This window comes from Triturus cristatus, chromosome 2_1 (assembly GCF_964204655.1).
Source record: "Triturus cristatus chromosome 2_1, aTriCri1.1, whole genome shotgun sequence".
Lineage (NCBI taxonomy): Eukaryota > Metazoa > Chordata > Amphibia > Caudata > Salamandridae > Triturus > Triturus cristatus.
The window spans coordinates 842,849,820-842,866,603 of record NC_140581.1 but is presented as its reverse complement, the minus strand read 5'-3'; the positions used below and the strand labels follow the sequence as shown (position 1 = coordinate 842,866,603).

At 43.6% G+C, this 16,784-nt stretch overlaps 1 protein-coding gene across 1 annotated transcript in view; it reads left to right on the top strand.

The window, feature by feature from the left end:
- Positions 1 to 16,784, top strand: part of RCL1 (RNA terminal phosphate cyclase like 1) — a 215,721-nt gene that overhangs the window by 26,088 nt on the left and 172,849 nt on the right. The gene's annotated exons all lie outside the window — the stretch shown is intronic.

Genomic DNA, 16,784 nt, shown 5'->3' with positions numbered 1-16,784 from the left:
ACCTAATGTGAAAAGTTTCTAAATTTCAGAAATGTGTGCCAGAATTAGCAGTCCTTGCAGTACCAAGTTGTCCGGGTTTATTACATTTGGTGTTCATTAGATGTGTTTGCAACGGAAATGCAAATTGCACAATAACTCATGTGGCACATTGTCAATACTACATACATACTATTCGTTTTTAAAACTAAAAAAAAAAACTGCAATAATACAGAATGGTGCCCAATGAGTTATTATTTGAAGCTCTACACAGTAGTATTTTACATTACATACTTATGCGTGTGTCTTGCTTCAAGGCACTTAGATTCATGACATCAGATTTTGCATATATTTGGAACTCAAATGCTATTTTGAAAACTTTGTCATGTAAATATGCATTGAGTTAAAATGTGAAATGCAACATTTTCATGGCAGAAAGAATCCTTCTTTCCACCCTGTTTAAAATGTATTCATACAAGTAAAATGTAGTTCCCTCATGTAAATAACCTAACATTGAATACCATCCAGTAAAAATTCTTATCCTACACTTGGCTGGCTATAGCAATTGATTCTGGACCAGTTGAAGTTTTCTGAGTGTATGAAGCAGTCCTGCATTCCACCCACTTTTATTTTACATGTTCGTCTTTATGGTAGAAGTCCCTGTAGTTATGTATGCCTTTTAGTGACCACCTCGGCAATTTTCCATTGTAACGTTCATTGACATTCCTGGGAGCTACCCAGTACGCGGTAGATGAGACGGTATGGATATGGTATTTCTATTATTATTGTTATAGTTTTGTAAAGCACTCAGCTACCCGCAATGTGTATTCCTGGCACTAGGTCTTCACATGGTACATCATGAGAGAGTGATTGGTAGGGCTTTTATAACAAGATCCCCTTTGTGCATTTTAAACCATACTTTCTTGCTTGTTTCCACACAGTTCAAAAACCAAGACCTATGTCACCTCTCCCCCCCCCCCCCCACCCCTCCTTAATTTGCACCAAAGCATTCTGCACTTTTCTATGGATTTGATAACTCTAGCGCAGACACACCAGTCAGGACAAGATGTGGGTTGCACTCGAAAATGATTATTTTATATTGGTCGAGGGCATCTTGCTTTTTTTCTGGTTGCTAAAAGGATTGATTGAAGTGACTATCAAATTGCATACAAATTACTTTTAGAGCATTTGATTTTAAATCTAGTATCGTGTAATGTGGAAATTGACTTGTTTATTTGTCCGCCTTTCCTTTTTATAAATCTTCATTTTATTATGTTTTTAATGAAAATGTTATCTGTGTTATGGCTTATTGGTGAAAACGAGAACAATAAAGATTGACTTGAGATTGCTGTTGAATGAACCTAGCCAAAAGACAGCGAAGTGGTCAAAGGCAAGCTTAAAGCCAATTAATAATGGGAGAGGAAGCGGAATTGTGGATGGTTAATGCTTTGTGGTGTAGTAATCTTTAAAGAAGGGAGTCTTCTAACTCTTTCCTGATTTGGCGCAGTGTTTGGTCGTCCTGATACATATGGGGATGTTCAGATTCTGGGAGCGTAAATGGAAAATACCTATTGTGTTTTTTTTTTTTTTTTTTACACATCTTAGTTTACAGTCTGTCCTGGCTGCAGGTGTGCTGAGAACCACTAGAGACGGTGAGCTTGTCTGCAAAAAAAGCGGAGGAGCTGGGTGTGTTGAATTGAAAATGATGCAGTTAATTTTGAAGATGGTGCAGGCTGGCATGAGGAGCTAATGGAGTTTCATCAGGATGGCCGGGAAGTGATAATATTTCTGCAGGACCTAGATAAGACGTGCTGCGGTATGTAGGGTTCCCCTAATGGGTGCCAGTGTGGAGTCCTGGAGGCCATGGAGTAGGGCTTTCCCATAATCCAGATGCTGGAGTATGAGGGGTTGGGCAGCAGTTCTGAAGTTGCTTTCTCCAGGAAGCTGTTTCTATTTTAGAAGAGACCAGGTTGCCTTTATTTTTTGCAAGGTGTTCCTTGAAGGAGAGGTTGGTGTCCTTTGTGAGTTCAAGTGATGTGGAATTTGGTGAGTTTTGGTTTTTGATAAATACTAGGAATTCCCTCTTGGTTGGGTTGAGCTTCAGGTAGGGGCTGGACATTGAAGTCTGGATGATGGGCAACTAGAATTGAGACATTGGATGTCTGAAGCAGAGGAGACTTTCTAGTAGAGTTGTGCGCCCTTCAGCATATTGATGAATCTTGATAGTGTTTGTGAGTAGAGCACCATGCACCTCTGTGTAAAGTCACTTATTCATTCATACTTGTGATGTCCATGCTGGAAGCTAGGAAAATAGATGTTTTTGCACTCCTCATATTTGGGTTGAAGGAAACTAGTGAGAACTGGCATACACCTACCTACCTAGTCTCTTATTTCAAGTAGCCTCATGTAGATGAAATTTTGCTTACTTCTTGCACCTTTTTTACCATATTTTCTTTTGGTTTCTTTCTGTGGTCTATCAGCAAAGCTTCACTGAGGGCGTGCAAACCATACGTTTTCAGGTACTCCAGCCAGCCTGTGTTGTCCTGTGGACTTAACACAAGACTTGTTTTGAGTAACTCTATGGTTATTTCCTTTTAGGGCCTTTACATTCCTTACCCTGTCTTGGAGTGTTACCTTCTACTGCTTATTGCTCGAGTCCCGGGAAATCTTTCTCCAATGTGATTTATTTTTTTCTGGTAAATTCCTAAAGAATAATCTGTTTGATCCCCTTTCTCCTCTCTCTTCAAGAACCATGCTATGCAAAATTTCCCTTTAAATGTTGCTTGTGAAGCAATACTTTCACATGCGTGTTTTTCGCTTTGGTGAGAAATTAATTAAAACGTTGAATTCCTCTTCCACCAACATTGACCAATGACCACACGTGCTCGCAACCAAGTCCGTGGGTATGTTGGCAGTCCTAAAGGCAAGGTTTACTCTATCGGCACAGCAGGAAGGCCACACACTGTGCTTGGGGATTGAAAACACTTGCCTGCCCTTAACATCGGTGCTACATTGATGTCACCAAGGTTCATTGTTGAAAGAAGTGCGACATGCTTTAGCGTTTCATTTTCTAGATTACTTGTGGATCTTGATAAATTCAACAGCCATTGGTTTTTTGTTTTGAGTACATCTATAGCTACTTGTTGTTCTGCGAGATGTTTGCCATATTTGTTTGTCCTTTTTAGGTCTCGCCTGAGCCAGCGTATGTGCTGCTCTGCGAGACATTTAGTAAGGGGCTTTTCAAAATGCTCAAGCTTGCGTTCACGCGCGCAGCCGCCATGTGGGTTTGTGCTATGGCTCATTAAGCCTTAAGTGCGCTTCAATTCCCTCCCCCTCCACAGATCGCGTCACCACTCGTGTTTTTTTTTTAAAATTTCGGTTTAGTGTACGCGCGCGTGGACACAACCCCCGGGCTTGTATCTTTAATGAAAAATAATCGTTTTTTTGTTTTTAAACAAAACTTTATACATAATCAAGGACGTACTGCTTTGAACATAAAATTCCGTAAATTTACGGTAAATATCATGCAGAAAATGCGTACTGTGCTGAATGTGGCTGAATTCTAGCCATGTTCTTGTAGATTGTATTTCCACAAGACACGTACAGAGGCAAGTGAAGTCCTTGTAGTATGATTGTCTGGGAGGCACCTTAAGTTTCCACTCGCTTGTTGTAAGCGAGGGCCCTGGCAAGGGTGCACTTGTGGCATGTGCTTTCCTTCACTCTAGCTTCAGCCATGGCAACGGGTCACGTGCCACCGTGGGCTGCTCCCGAGGGCCTGCAGCTAGGCGAAGGGAGCTGCTATCCGTGCTGAAGAGGCACTCCTGTCCGCCCCACGGCTTCTCTTCGAGTGCGCAGTTCAGCAAACCATGCCCCTACATTCGAACCCCATAGGGCTTACGGAGCAGCCAAGTCCTGGAAGTTAGAGCTAAAATGTGTCCATTGCTCTGACAAGCGCTGGATTAGTTCTGTTAGGATTAGTTCTAAAATCCCCCTTCTGGCTGGAGAGATTGTGTGGAAAATGTTACACGATTGCTTCGTTAGCAGCTCCGCAGTGCCCCAGTTCTGTGGTTTTCCTTTACAAATCATTGCTTAAAGGTGTGGTTTTTAAAATGCACTATGTGGGGGTGACTACAACTCCCAGAAGGCATTAGATTGGTAAATGAGACACGGGGATTGAAACCATGCACCCTTGATGTCATGTGGTCACCTGAAAACTCATATGAAATTTATTTAGTGCAGACCAATAATCCTGATGCTTTCACATGAAGTTTGAATTTGGAAGGCAAGGGTGTTTTTAGCATTCTCTTGTAACGTGTTGTGCTCTTTTTCTGGATGGGAATATACTTTTAGATGGATGCCAAATGTAACAATTAACTGTTTTGTGTCCAAATCTGGTATGCATGTTCTTCAGAAATCATAAAATATAAAGGCATTTAATTTTTCCTCCTGTCGCTCTGATCCTCATTTTAGTTCTCTCATTTTGTGCCCAAAACATGTTAAGTTGAGCAATGAGAAATAAGGGGCGAGATGTGAATGGGGGTATGGTGTTATATGTGACGTTTCTTTTACAATCTATATTTTCCAAGTTCTTGCAACACTTAAAAATGAAATAAAAGCCCCTGAAAATGTTCTGCAATTTTTAATGGGGTTTGATAGGTTAGAAGTTGAAACAATGAAACACAAGCAAGAACCACTAATGAGCATGCTCACTCAAGCGTTTAACCTAATTAAATGACATTTTACCTCCTAGTGTGATGACTTCTCCGTAAAGCCACCAGTACATTGCAGCCCGCGTGCGCGCACAACTCCCTGGCTTGTTTTTTTAACTTTAACTCTTTCCCTCTCATTTGTTAATTGCTCATTTCTCCATGCCATCCCCTTTTTTCCAGCCATAACACACTGTAAAATAATTCGTACCAAGGCATTACTTGCACAGTATCATTTACAAAGTAGAATGCGGGGACTCCCCTTTCACTAATCTAAAGCATTTTATCTTGTTTCTCGTGCGTAATGCTGCTTTTCCACTTTGGGGGGGAAAAAGACAAACGTGCATATGTATTTTGCGACCGTTCGTGTGTTCATTTTTTTTGTCCAGATGACTTGTTAACAATGACGCAGATACTTGATCCGAAAAGAAACATTTTAATTGGAGATTCAAATGGGAGACGTTGGGCCATAAAAATATGTTTCTACGTTTTGCATCATATAAGAAAGCAATTCTGTTTTCCCCGTACTGTGAATTAAACCTACTTGGAAAGTTCCTAACGCATTGCAACCACTAGATGGCGTAACAGCAAAGCAGACCCGTGCTTTTTGGGTGGCTCTCATATTCTGGAAGATTTAGCCGTGAGCATATGTTTTGTATTAATTATTTCCCAGTACGAAAGAGCTTTGTAGGCTCCTCTTTAAGAAAAACTGTTTATGAACTGAACACGTCTTTTTAAAAGTAAAAATATACGGCATATTTATTTGGCTGGAGCGAGTTTTTAATTCTTCACTCTTTCCCTCTCATTTGTTACTCGCTCATTTCTCCATGCCATCCCCTTTTTAGGTCTCGCCTTGCTATCGCGTAAGCGATCGCAAAGCAAGACTATTGTAAGGGGCTTTTAAAAGTGCTCCCAAAAAGCGGATTGCATGGCTAGCACGCGCACAATCGCGCGCATCGTGCCGCCATGCAATCCGCTTTTTGGGAGCACTTCAAAGGGTCCGCTCCCCTGCCTGGAATGCGCTTCCCCCGCCACCAAGCGCACGCGGCCAATGCTTGTTATAAATGTTGAAATTCTAGCATTGTGGCGAATTTGCCTTAATTGCCGGTTTATACTTATGAGTAGAATTCTGGGCGTTCCTGCGTAGGATAGCCTGTTCAAGTCGGTGAACGCCCACACCATCACGAATTCACAAACTCCCTATGGGTTGTTCCCCTCCTCGCAAACACAACTAAACGTCATCCTTTCAAAGGCAGGGGTAAGCGCATTTTAGAATCGAAAGGTTCGCGTGCATAATTTTCCACCTTGTGCAAAGTCCACCTGCAGAGACAGTATGCATTGAAGCACTCATGCAACTGTTGTCGACTTCCTGGAGGACTTTCGGAATTTCATATACATCTCAGTATAGTCACACTATATTTCCAAACGTGGTTTTAGACAATTTCAGATTTTGTCCACTCACCCCTTTCTGGATCCACCGTGAACGTCTGAGGGATCTGGAACAAAGAAAGCTATGGGAACATACAACAGATGTTTGGATGGGGGATGCAACTTTGCAATAACAAAATCTTTATATGGAGGTCGGATAAGTACTGCAGAACTCCTTGACAACAACCCCGGCTTTTCAAGGAGTCTGGGAACAGGTCATTCAGGCAGAAGCAGCAAAAAGGAGCCCCGCCCCCTCCTCCTCATTAGCTGCAGTGACTGCAGACCTGTTTATGGTAGCAATGCGGCCGTCTGGAGACAGGGGGTCGCATGTTAATTGCTGCCTTTAAACAGGCACAATAGAGTCTATCAATGGATGATGTATACAATGTATAGTTTGTTAAACTTAGTGACCCTTCGTCATACTCTTGGTAGCAGGCAGTGGGTGTCTGACTACCCTATTGAACTTCATAGAGGGCCCATTGCTTGCCTTTGTAGTATAGCACCCTCGAGTGCCCTGCTATAGGGATGTCTAATTAGGGTTTTGGGCAGAAGTGCAACTTGGACATGTCTCTCTGGCTGCCTTAGTGCCTACCATAGACTGGATTTTATGAGTGACAATGACTGTATTTAAATTGCCTTAATTTAGTGTTTACTGTTCCTGCACGAGCAAGCTGGCTTCTTTACATTAGAACTGAAGTGCAACAGCATCTATGTCTGTTTTTATTTCTATACATGTCGAACTAGTTTGTGCTCACGTCCTCCTGCGCTTGATTTTATTGGACCTTGAAATACTCGACTTCTTCTTTTCCTCATTTTCTTGGGGTGGGCAGAGGCGAGTTGCTTTCCAGCATTTCACTTGCATTCTCTCTGGGTCTTGGACCAGCTCGTGTAGTCCGTTAAGCCCGGTCAACCGACTGTCGGAGTTTAGTCCTTCTTTGCTGACTGTTCACCCACAGAACCTCAATGATCAAACGTCACCAAAATGCATGCTGCCCAGCAGCGCTTCTTGGTGTGTAGACTCCGAGCCGCCATTTTGCTTTCCCTGAAAAATAAGATAGGGCCGTGAGGCACTTAAATTAAGGCCTTGCAAATTTTTGTAGCCGCCCCACTGGTGAAATTAAACTCCTCAGATCTAAACCTGCTTCTGGTTTTCAAGAAAAGCCCATCAACAACGTATAATATTTTCAAAGAGATACGCGATGCGGACAGACCTCTCCGACTCAAGATGTATTCTGAATTAGGGCTGCTATGGAAATCTGCATGTGCAATGTATACATTGCATATTGCTAGTCTGGACTTTAAGTTTTGAGTACTCCGTACACTCATCCCTTTTGTGCAACGACTACTCCCACCCAAGCTGCCGCTTCCCTCGCTCGCCTTCACCTCATTGGTGACCCCCCTCACGCTGCACTGAGCCCAAGGGACTGCTGTGGTTTCACAAAGGATGTCGGGGTGCAGAAGGACCAGAGAGGCCGCCAGGGGTGCCCTAGTTCAGGGGGTGGGGGTACCATGGGCCCTACTGCAAGCAAGAAAGCACCCCTCTATGTTTGGTAGTAAACACGTGTGATGTTTGGGGCCCATGGAGTTCCTCCTTCCGTAATATTTTTTTGTTTTTTCCAGTTTTTATGTTGCGTAGACGTAGTCAAATGGTATTAGAACTCCTGACATGAGCTCCAGATTACATTACGCGTGCTTTTTAGGCACCGAGAGATTAAGTGATTTGTCCATCACAGGGTGTTGAGCAGGGGCTCGAACCCGGATCACCACCTCCAAGGTCGGCCGCTCTTGGGGAGATGGGGCACCCTTGAAGTATGCAGCGACTGCGTGTTTCTAGGCCCCTTTCAGTAGCTCTCAACTCGTCTCAGCCGGAGTTCATTAATGACGGGCCCGGCAGCCTTTTCATAAAGTAAACTTGGTAGACATCAAAGGGAAGAGCAGCTCGCCCTGGGTGGGGCAGGCGTCTTCAGAGCAGGGAAATGAAAGCCCGCTGCTGCATTAGTTCCCATTAGGCCTCCCCGGTCAATGGATGCGCTGCTCGTATTGTCGCTGTTAATAGATAGTAATTAGCGTAAATCCCACTCTGGCTCCAACACTCGCGACTGCGACCATAAATGCGTATGCAGATGCGGTCCTCGTGGCTGAGAGGTGCGAGCTTTCCACCACTCCCCTTATGTGCTCAGGAAACAGCTCTTCAAATCCCTTGACGGCGTGGCAGAACAGCGCAATTCGCATTTAGGGGGCATGTTTTGTAGCTTTACATAAGATGCACGCATGGGCAGATAACAAACACTGACTATCAGTAATATTTCTGAGTGGCAAAAGGCAAAATGGCGGACGATGTGATGAGGCACATGGGTCTCCCGTATCTCCCAAATATTCATTGGCCTTTAGCAGAATGGGGTTCCCCCCCCCCCCCCCCCCCCCGGAGGGCTGGGGGCCCCTCGTGCTGTGGGGTCTGCTGTGAGCTGGGGTCTGCATTTACCTCCCTGCAACTTCTTTAAGGTTGCCTACAGTAATACGACAGGAGAAACTCATGGTTCAGTGAGTCTGAAGCTTACTTGTGTTGAGCTCCCACTTCCTGTCACTATAATTGCTTTTTCGGCGAGTAGCACGCTATTCCGGAGCTCAATAAGGATTAGTGGTGAATTAGTATAGGGTAATATGAAATTAATTTGAGCAGTGGCCATGTTAGTCTGTTATTTGGATTGAAAAGGATAGTGGAGGGTTAGAGGGGAGGGTTTGGATTTGTATGGCGCTTGCTACCACTGATGAGGTGTTGAAGCGCTTTTCAGCGACTAGCACACTACTCGAAGCCAAACCCAACAAGCATTTGCAATGCAATAGGTCTCGCAGTTGTTAGCGTTTGAGCTATTGCCATACCAATGCCTTTTTTTATGTGTTGGTTTTAAAACAAAAATAAAAGGTATTGTCATTTAAAATGCCATTGCAAATGCTTGTTTCTACTGCGCTTCCTTCCTTCCTTTCATCATCATAGTCTCCCTTGTGTACCATCTCCTCTCTTTCACCCCTTCCATCTTTTTCTTTCTTTTGGTCTCTTTCCTGCTCCTCTATCCACTTGTTTGTCCTTCGATCCTCTGACTTTTCCTTCATTTCCTCCTGTCACCCCCTTTCCCATCTCAGTCTGTCAGCCTCCTCTCACTTTTCCCTCCTTTCAGTGTCCCTCCCTCTCATCTGTTTATTAATTTCCGTTTGCATCCTCTATTTTCTGTCTTTTACCTGCTTCTATCCTTCTCCTACCCTCTTTTCTCTCGCCTTTTTCCCTTTTCTTTCATTCTCTCCCTCTTATTCCTTTCATTTATTTCTGCTTTGCACCCTCTTTTCTGTCGCTTTTCTCCTGTCACTTCCCCTCTCGTTCCCCGTTTCTCTCTTGCCACCCTTTTACTCTCCCTATCTAGCCTTTCTTCTTCCTTGCCTTCCATTCTTTCATTGCCTCTTCCTCTCTTTCTCTTTCCGCCAATGTCTGCGTGTCCTCCTCTCCCTTCTGTCTCCTTCCCCTCTCATTATATTCTCCCTGCCCCTGATTCAGTCTTTCGTGGATCCTGCACCCAACAGGTGGTACCCCTTACACCTCAAATAAGAACACAGCCGAGCCTGCTGCACTTCAGAAAAGTAGCGATACATTCTTTCATCTACAATTCAACTAGTTTTTGAACTCTTAAGCTTTTGCACATATTTTATCACTTAACGTTACCTTCTCACAGTTTAGGAATCGCCATTGAATTCTCTACATTCACCCCAGAATTACTATTGCTTTCTGCAAAGCCTTTCTGAACAGCTGCGCTATAGAAAAACAAGCATTTTCAATGCAATAGGTCTCGCATTTGCGAGTGTTTATGCTATTGGCATTGTAAATGACTGCCTTTTATTTGTGTTTTTAAAAGCAACACATACATAAAAGGCATTGTTATTTTTAATGCCAATAGCTCAAACTCTAGCAAATGCAAGACCACTTTAATGGTGGTCGTGCCCCTTTCTTTAGAAGCTGCTACCTTATTCAGGTTACAGTGAGCAGCGTCTAAAGAAAGGGGCATGGCCAACATTAAAGTGAACCCGCATATGGGGCGCATTCACCCAAAGTTAATTTTTTTTAAAATTAATTTAGACAGGTTCTGTAGCGCGGCTGCCAATGTGAATGCGGCTCGCACTGTAAAATAAACGAGCGCGGCCGCTATAGTTAAAGCAGACCATGCTTTAATTTAAATAAATGCATTACTAAAAGTGTGCTGCGATGTTGTGGGTGGGATAGGGGAAGATCATTAAATAAAATAGTGTTCACCGACTTATAAAGCAGATCGTGTAACGAAACAAGTAATAAGTCCAGTCGTTATGGGAGGTTACAAATGCAGACAAGGTGGTACCGAGAAGGGACAATTAAGCATATTTACAAATGAAAAGGACAGTAACCGGAGCCAATTGAAAAGTTTGGCGTGGAATGGGCGGAGGTCTATGCCTAACTTCAATACAGCATGCCTCGCAGAGCAGCGAATGCACTGCCCAGGCTCGACCTAAAAATGACAAAATAAGGAAATAATAGCTAACAAAATATGCTACGTTACGCCACGTAATATACCTCTTCTTGCTGTGTAATTTAGTTAACCCTGCCTCATGATTCGGATCTCCTTTGCACATAATTTCAGTGGCCCTGCTACAGGATGGTTGCATTCACAGACATCTCAGCATCTTTTTTCACGTTTTGTGTTTTCTGAGAAATACGAGCACTGTTTATTTGCACGTTATGCATTGAATTGTTTTTCTTTTACACGAGCATCTTCAGCCTTAAACATTTCTCTCGAGTTTTGAGGGGATCTATAATTTATTTTGTTGGAAGCATTTACAGCAGAACACTTTGAGCACAACATTTCAGCGGTGCAAATATAGAAACAATCCTTCGGTTTTCATGTACCTTGACAGCTGTTTATAGGATAGGAAGAATATTTCCCACGGACATTTTGCACCCTGACCTCTATGCGTGTGTTTAAGTGTTTACTTTGGAAAAAAAAACTGCAACTGTTCATGTGGTGTGCGCCTGTAATTTGTTAGGTTGCTACATTTTACATATATTGTCAACAGTGGTCGCCATCAGATCGAAGGTCTTCAGATCAATGAGAAAGTGTCCATGCACTTCAAAATATCCCTTTCAAATTTCGCAATCTACACAATTGAATTGACCATACCCAGTTTGTATCAAACGTAGATTATTTCATGCAAATAGAAAGATGCACAAAACTTTAATTATGATACTGCTCTTAGATACATGTACCGGAAAAACGAGTGCACTGGGACCTAAGAGGAGCATGCAATTTCTTATGTTTGTAAGGGAAATCTTTTTCTACCCTTCACATTCAATAGCATGTGGTTGTTTCACCAGTTAGGAGAAGAGGGACGTGCTTTGCCTTTATTTATGATACTGTTTTAACAGTTCAGTTGACTTATGAGGGCTCTGTGACATAGTGCAAGTATTAATGGCACCTGTAACAAGCACAGTGTGTGGTTGCCCACTTTGAAGGGAAAATATGATACTTCACCGGAGAAACAGAAGAGGCAGCAGATAAAAAGAAAACTGTCATGCACACAGATTTCTCCCTTTTTTTTTCTTTTCTTTTTTTTTTTTTCTTTCCCCTTTTGGCTTGTTGCCATTTAAACCGAGCTGGCTCATACAAAAAATACATTAGTTGGGAATTGTAATGGATATTACTTATATACTTTGCGCAAGAAGCAGTTTCTATATACATTTCTAGTAAAGGTAAACCTTTGTTGCGATTCATCAAAATGGCACCGTGGATGTGTCTCCGAAGGATTGGCGTCAGCCGCCTCTTTTACCAGCGGTGATCGCTACACGAGATCGAAAGAATTCAATGTGTTGTGGTGAAATATGGAAACTTGTAGAAGTGTTGTGCGACTTTAGAGTTAAGCTAGGCGTGGAAGCAACATAGCACAAAATAGCTTGCAGACTAAATTCTATTTGCAGAAAAGGATAGTATGTCACAAATAAGGGATGCTTCTTGACGTGTTAACGCGGAGGCAACCTGGGAGGCGCGCGCATTTCCAACGCATACAAAGGTGGTATGGAACAAAACAAACAAGAACTCCCTTTTGTATAACCCAGTGTGTGGGTTTAAACCTGTATGTCAATAGTTTTTCTTTGTGTGTTTCCGTGGTAGGCAAGGCAGAACGTTTTGGGCCACACTCGTATGACTTGAGTTTTAAGGGGCACCCTGCTCACGATTTGGGAAGAGGGGACCGCATTGGCCTTCTCTCAAAGTGTTGACGATAGAACGGTCCAAGTGTTAGTCTCAAACCAATGTGCATAGTATTAACTTTGTCCCGTAGGTAGCCACGTCCAAATAAAAAGTTCAGTGACCTAGAAAATATATCCTGATATTTGAAGATCAAAACATTCTGGGTGCCAGGATATTCTGAACTAATTAATGTGCTGATATTAATACGAACAAGCGGCAGTGTAAGCGATCGCTATTGAAAAACATATGAGTGGTGCGCGCACGACGTGTTCAATTATCGCGCTCGTGTCTGGACACGATAATTGAAAACACATGTCAGCAATGCATGTAATACACCAATAGGCCATGGGCGGAGCAATGCGCCCGCCTTTGGCCAATTGCGTGCGGTCTTTCATAAAGACGCACGCAAAGGCCAATAGCGTGGGCCAAAAAGAAATGCACCAGCGTGTGCGATTCCTAGGTCCATTTCCAAACCCCCTACAAAGTCTCTCGCTGCGCGAGCAGTCCTGTGCACTGCACCGGTAGGCGTTAGCCCTAACAGATAGTACATTTTGTCAATCATTTTTTTTTGTTAATGGAAATATTCTCCTACACAAACGTTTTTACTTGTGGTCGCAGTGTAGCAAACCCCAAACACAGCAGCTTCATGCAGTTGTGAATTTTTCACAACTTTGTGAAAGGAATTTCGATGCCACACAGTCCTATATGGGGCCCAGTGAAACGTTACTCATAGAAAAATCAAAGGTACTAATTTCAAGTTACTACAGTAGCGCAGTTGAAATGCAAATTAAACTTTTTTATTTTCCATTACAAATAGTTTAAATAAATGGAAAGTGCCAAACAAATCAAGTGAGTATAAATTACAAGAATTGGCATAGCCAATAGGTCTCGCTTTTGGGACCTTATAAGTATTTAGCTATGCAGCACAATATCCTTGGTGCAACAACATCAACTGTTGCATTGCTAAACACTTTTATAAGGTCCCAAAGGCGAGACCTGTTGGCTATGCCAATGCTTGTTAGCAAGAAACTAGGAACAATCTTGATGCATGATTGTTTGCACATATACAAAAGACTGCCTTTTCTGAGCCGCACAAGATCCCAAGATAGCAGTCCAGCTTACTGTTATCAGTCTGCCAGGCTAAGACATGGCAAATATGCCAATAATTTTTAGAAATGCCTAAGCATACTTTTTATTGCACTACCAGTAACAGATATGCACAGCACACATGTCCCGATAGATCAGTAGTCTTGTCACGTGTGCTTAAAGCAAATAGATACCCAGTGCAGTACAAAGGGGGTATTTATTGACATCCATACAACATTCTGACAAAGTTGATTGTCATCACCTAGGAATGGAAAATGTTGGTGTTTCGAAAAAAATAATTATTACTTTAGGGCGTGCATATTAGGTGGTATTCTCATGATTCAGCAGAGTGCGCTGTCCGCCTAGGAATGGACAGCATAAAGAGTAGGTCGTGTTGCCTAGTGTAGCTTCAGAATTCTTTGTTCATTTTCTCTTTTGTATACATATAATAATGCTGGTTTACATGTTCTCAGCACGTGAGGGTTATTTTGGGGAATATACGACTGAGCGTTGGCAAGAAGTAGTGGAAAGAAAGCTTCTTACTCAACCCTGAGGAGTTTTGAAATACTCATCTTGTTTTGAAATGTACTTGGATTCTATTGTTTCTCATAAACTGTACTATATTTAGAAAAGCCGGATTAGATCAGGTTGGGATGCAATCTTATAGATTGTCCCGCCAATGTCCCCCCTGGAAGTGCTTACCTGTTCAGACGGATTTAAAAACGAGCACCAGAGATCAAAGCCAACAAACCTGTCTACGCAGTTGTGAAAATACGATCGCAAGAAAGAATAAACACGAGAGAGCATCGCCGAGCACGAATCATAAACGGCTGCCTTTTTGCTACGGCGCAAACAGCAATGTTACCTGCATTCCTCTGCAGTTCAAGTCCAGTTAAATCGATGCACACAATTGGAAAATTAAATCGGAGTACCTGCTTGTTTCTGGGAAGTGCCGTGATCGCCAATTAAAAGTATAGCATTTCTCTTGAGGTGCCGTTTCTCCCCCTCTCAAAATAAACAAGCATTGGCATAGCCAATAGGTCTCGCCTTTGGGACTTTATAAGTGTTTAGCCATGCAACAGTTGCATAACTAAATACTTAATAGGTCCCAAAAGCGAGACCTATTGACTATGCCAAGCGGCCGTCCGGCCGCAAAAGTGATCGCAATCGCGATCAAACATCAAAGCGGCCCTGAGGCCGCGAAAGTGAAAGTAATCGCGGTAAAGCGCGGCGCGTGCGTGCCCATGCACTGTAGCTCTAGGCTGGCCTGGTAGCCCTTTTTGGAGCCCTCTCAATAAGTCTCGCCAGACCAGCGCATGCGCTGGGTCAGGCGAGACCTAAAAACAGTGCCAGTACTCCGTACCAGACAGTACCGGCCCATTTAAAGCACTGGGTCGAACCAATAAACACCTTTTTTGGACGAACAAACACTTCCAGGACATACGTGCTTCCTATGCAGTGTTATAGCAAGGGTTCATGAGCCCTAGTGCAGGCTAGTAAAATGCCCCCTTCCACGATTTGGGATGTGAAAACATCCATAATTGGGCTCCTCACAAACATGAGGCTGTTGTGCAACTGCACCTGCTGCACTATTGATGGCTGTGAAACCTCACCTGCAGTGGAATGACAATTCAAATCAGAAGCTGTACCGCTAAAAAGAGACGCTAGGAAGTGTTGCCTCGTATGGTTGCCACTGCTGAAGAACTGATGGTCTGGCATTGGGGATAACAACCACGGAAATGTTGCCATTTGATTTGACATCGTTCTATATGTCCGATGACCTTCGCATGGTTTGCATCTTTATTTTTCCCTAATTTTTCAGTAAAGAAAATCTACTTTATTCACTTGTGATTGCCACAGCATTCATGGGGTTGACTGGGTAAAAGTAACAGCCTTTCCAGGCTGCGCGCCCTGTATTTGTATTCTTAGAGTGTCCTTTATGTGAAGAAAACAGCTTTGTCAGCGGTTTCTATTCAGTGTGCTTTCGTTCCTGTGGTGGGTGTTAGTGGGGGGGGTCCACTAACTAGGAAATGGCCCGCAATACACAGTCTTGGGTCCTCTTCTGTGTACAGCAGTACTCTGGGTCTAACAAATGAGCCACCGTGTCCACTTCGCACCCATGCCCCGTTGAGCCTGCCCGGAACCCAGGGTGGCCCTCCCGCAGCTTCGCCTCCCTCCGTGGGAATGAGGACGAGCGTCCAAGACGTAAGTCGGTGCAGCGCAAGCTGTGCGTCAGCGCCTAGGAAAGTGCCGGGCTGGAGGAAGCGAGCAGCAGGCTCGTGAAGCAGTCTAGGATCCGGGGACCCAGAGGGTAGAGAGGCAGACGCGCAGCTCGACCGTGCGGCATCGCCACAAAATCTTCCTTTGTCTAAAAAAATAATGGCATTCCTGGGTCCCTTTTACTTTCTCAATTTACAAAAATGATTTTGGTACAGACTGCAAGCTGCTGCTGGGGCAAAGACTTCGCCAAAGTCACATGCTTAAACCCAGGTGTCCTTTAGTTGAACTTGCACGCATTAGCTGGGAAAACAAGCAGTGCTGCGAGACCTAACAAGGCAGAGCAACACGGTCCCAAAAGTGAAAGAGGACCACGCTGCAGCCGATCTCTTGTCTTTATGGGGCCATATGTTTGAAACACATGTCCCCGTAAAGATAAGAAAAGCCTTTACTACAAACTTAAAGCAACCGAGCCAGTCCAACTGGGATGGCTCTAAAAGAGAAAAGTGTACGTCACTAGATGCTCTTTTCCAATGGCTGGCCACCGTTTAGCATAAACGGTGATGCCAGCCAATGAAAAAGAGGGGCGGGGCTTAAAGCCCACTAGAGAAATCTACCCTTACTCATTAAATCTCGCCAGCGAGACTGCGCAGTCTACGCCAGGCGAGACCTAAAAATGTTCATGCATTGTAACGTTACCGTAATAATGAATGAAAGGTCTGAAGGAATAGAGTACAAGTGGTCCCACCACTGCCTGCATCTCTGACATGTCTTCTTGCATGGATCAGGATGGCTTAGTGAGCTAATTACCACACACACAGCAGGATGTGTCAATGAGCTATTCACCATCACTGAAGTGCACAGTTTCAGGCAGGTTGTGAGTCTGATTCCTGGAAAAAGAAATTAAACCTTCTGTCCTCTGTTGGCGCTCGTGGAGCAGCACTGCTACAAGAATAGTATCTGAATCACAGCACGAGTAGTGGAAGGACACTAATATTATTCAATTTGTGCTTGGTCTATGCTCCACTACGAAAAGGAAGCGATGCCTGGCAAGCGCAGCCCAATTAGAAGGCAGCAAAGAAAAGTGACAGATACCAAGGAATGGGAAGAA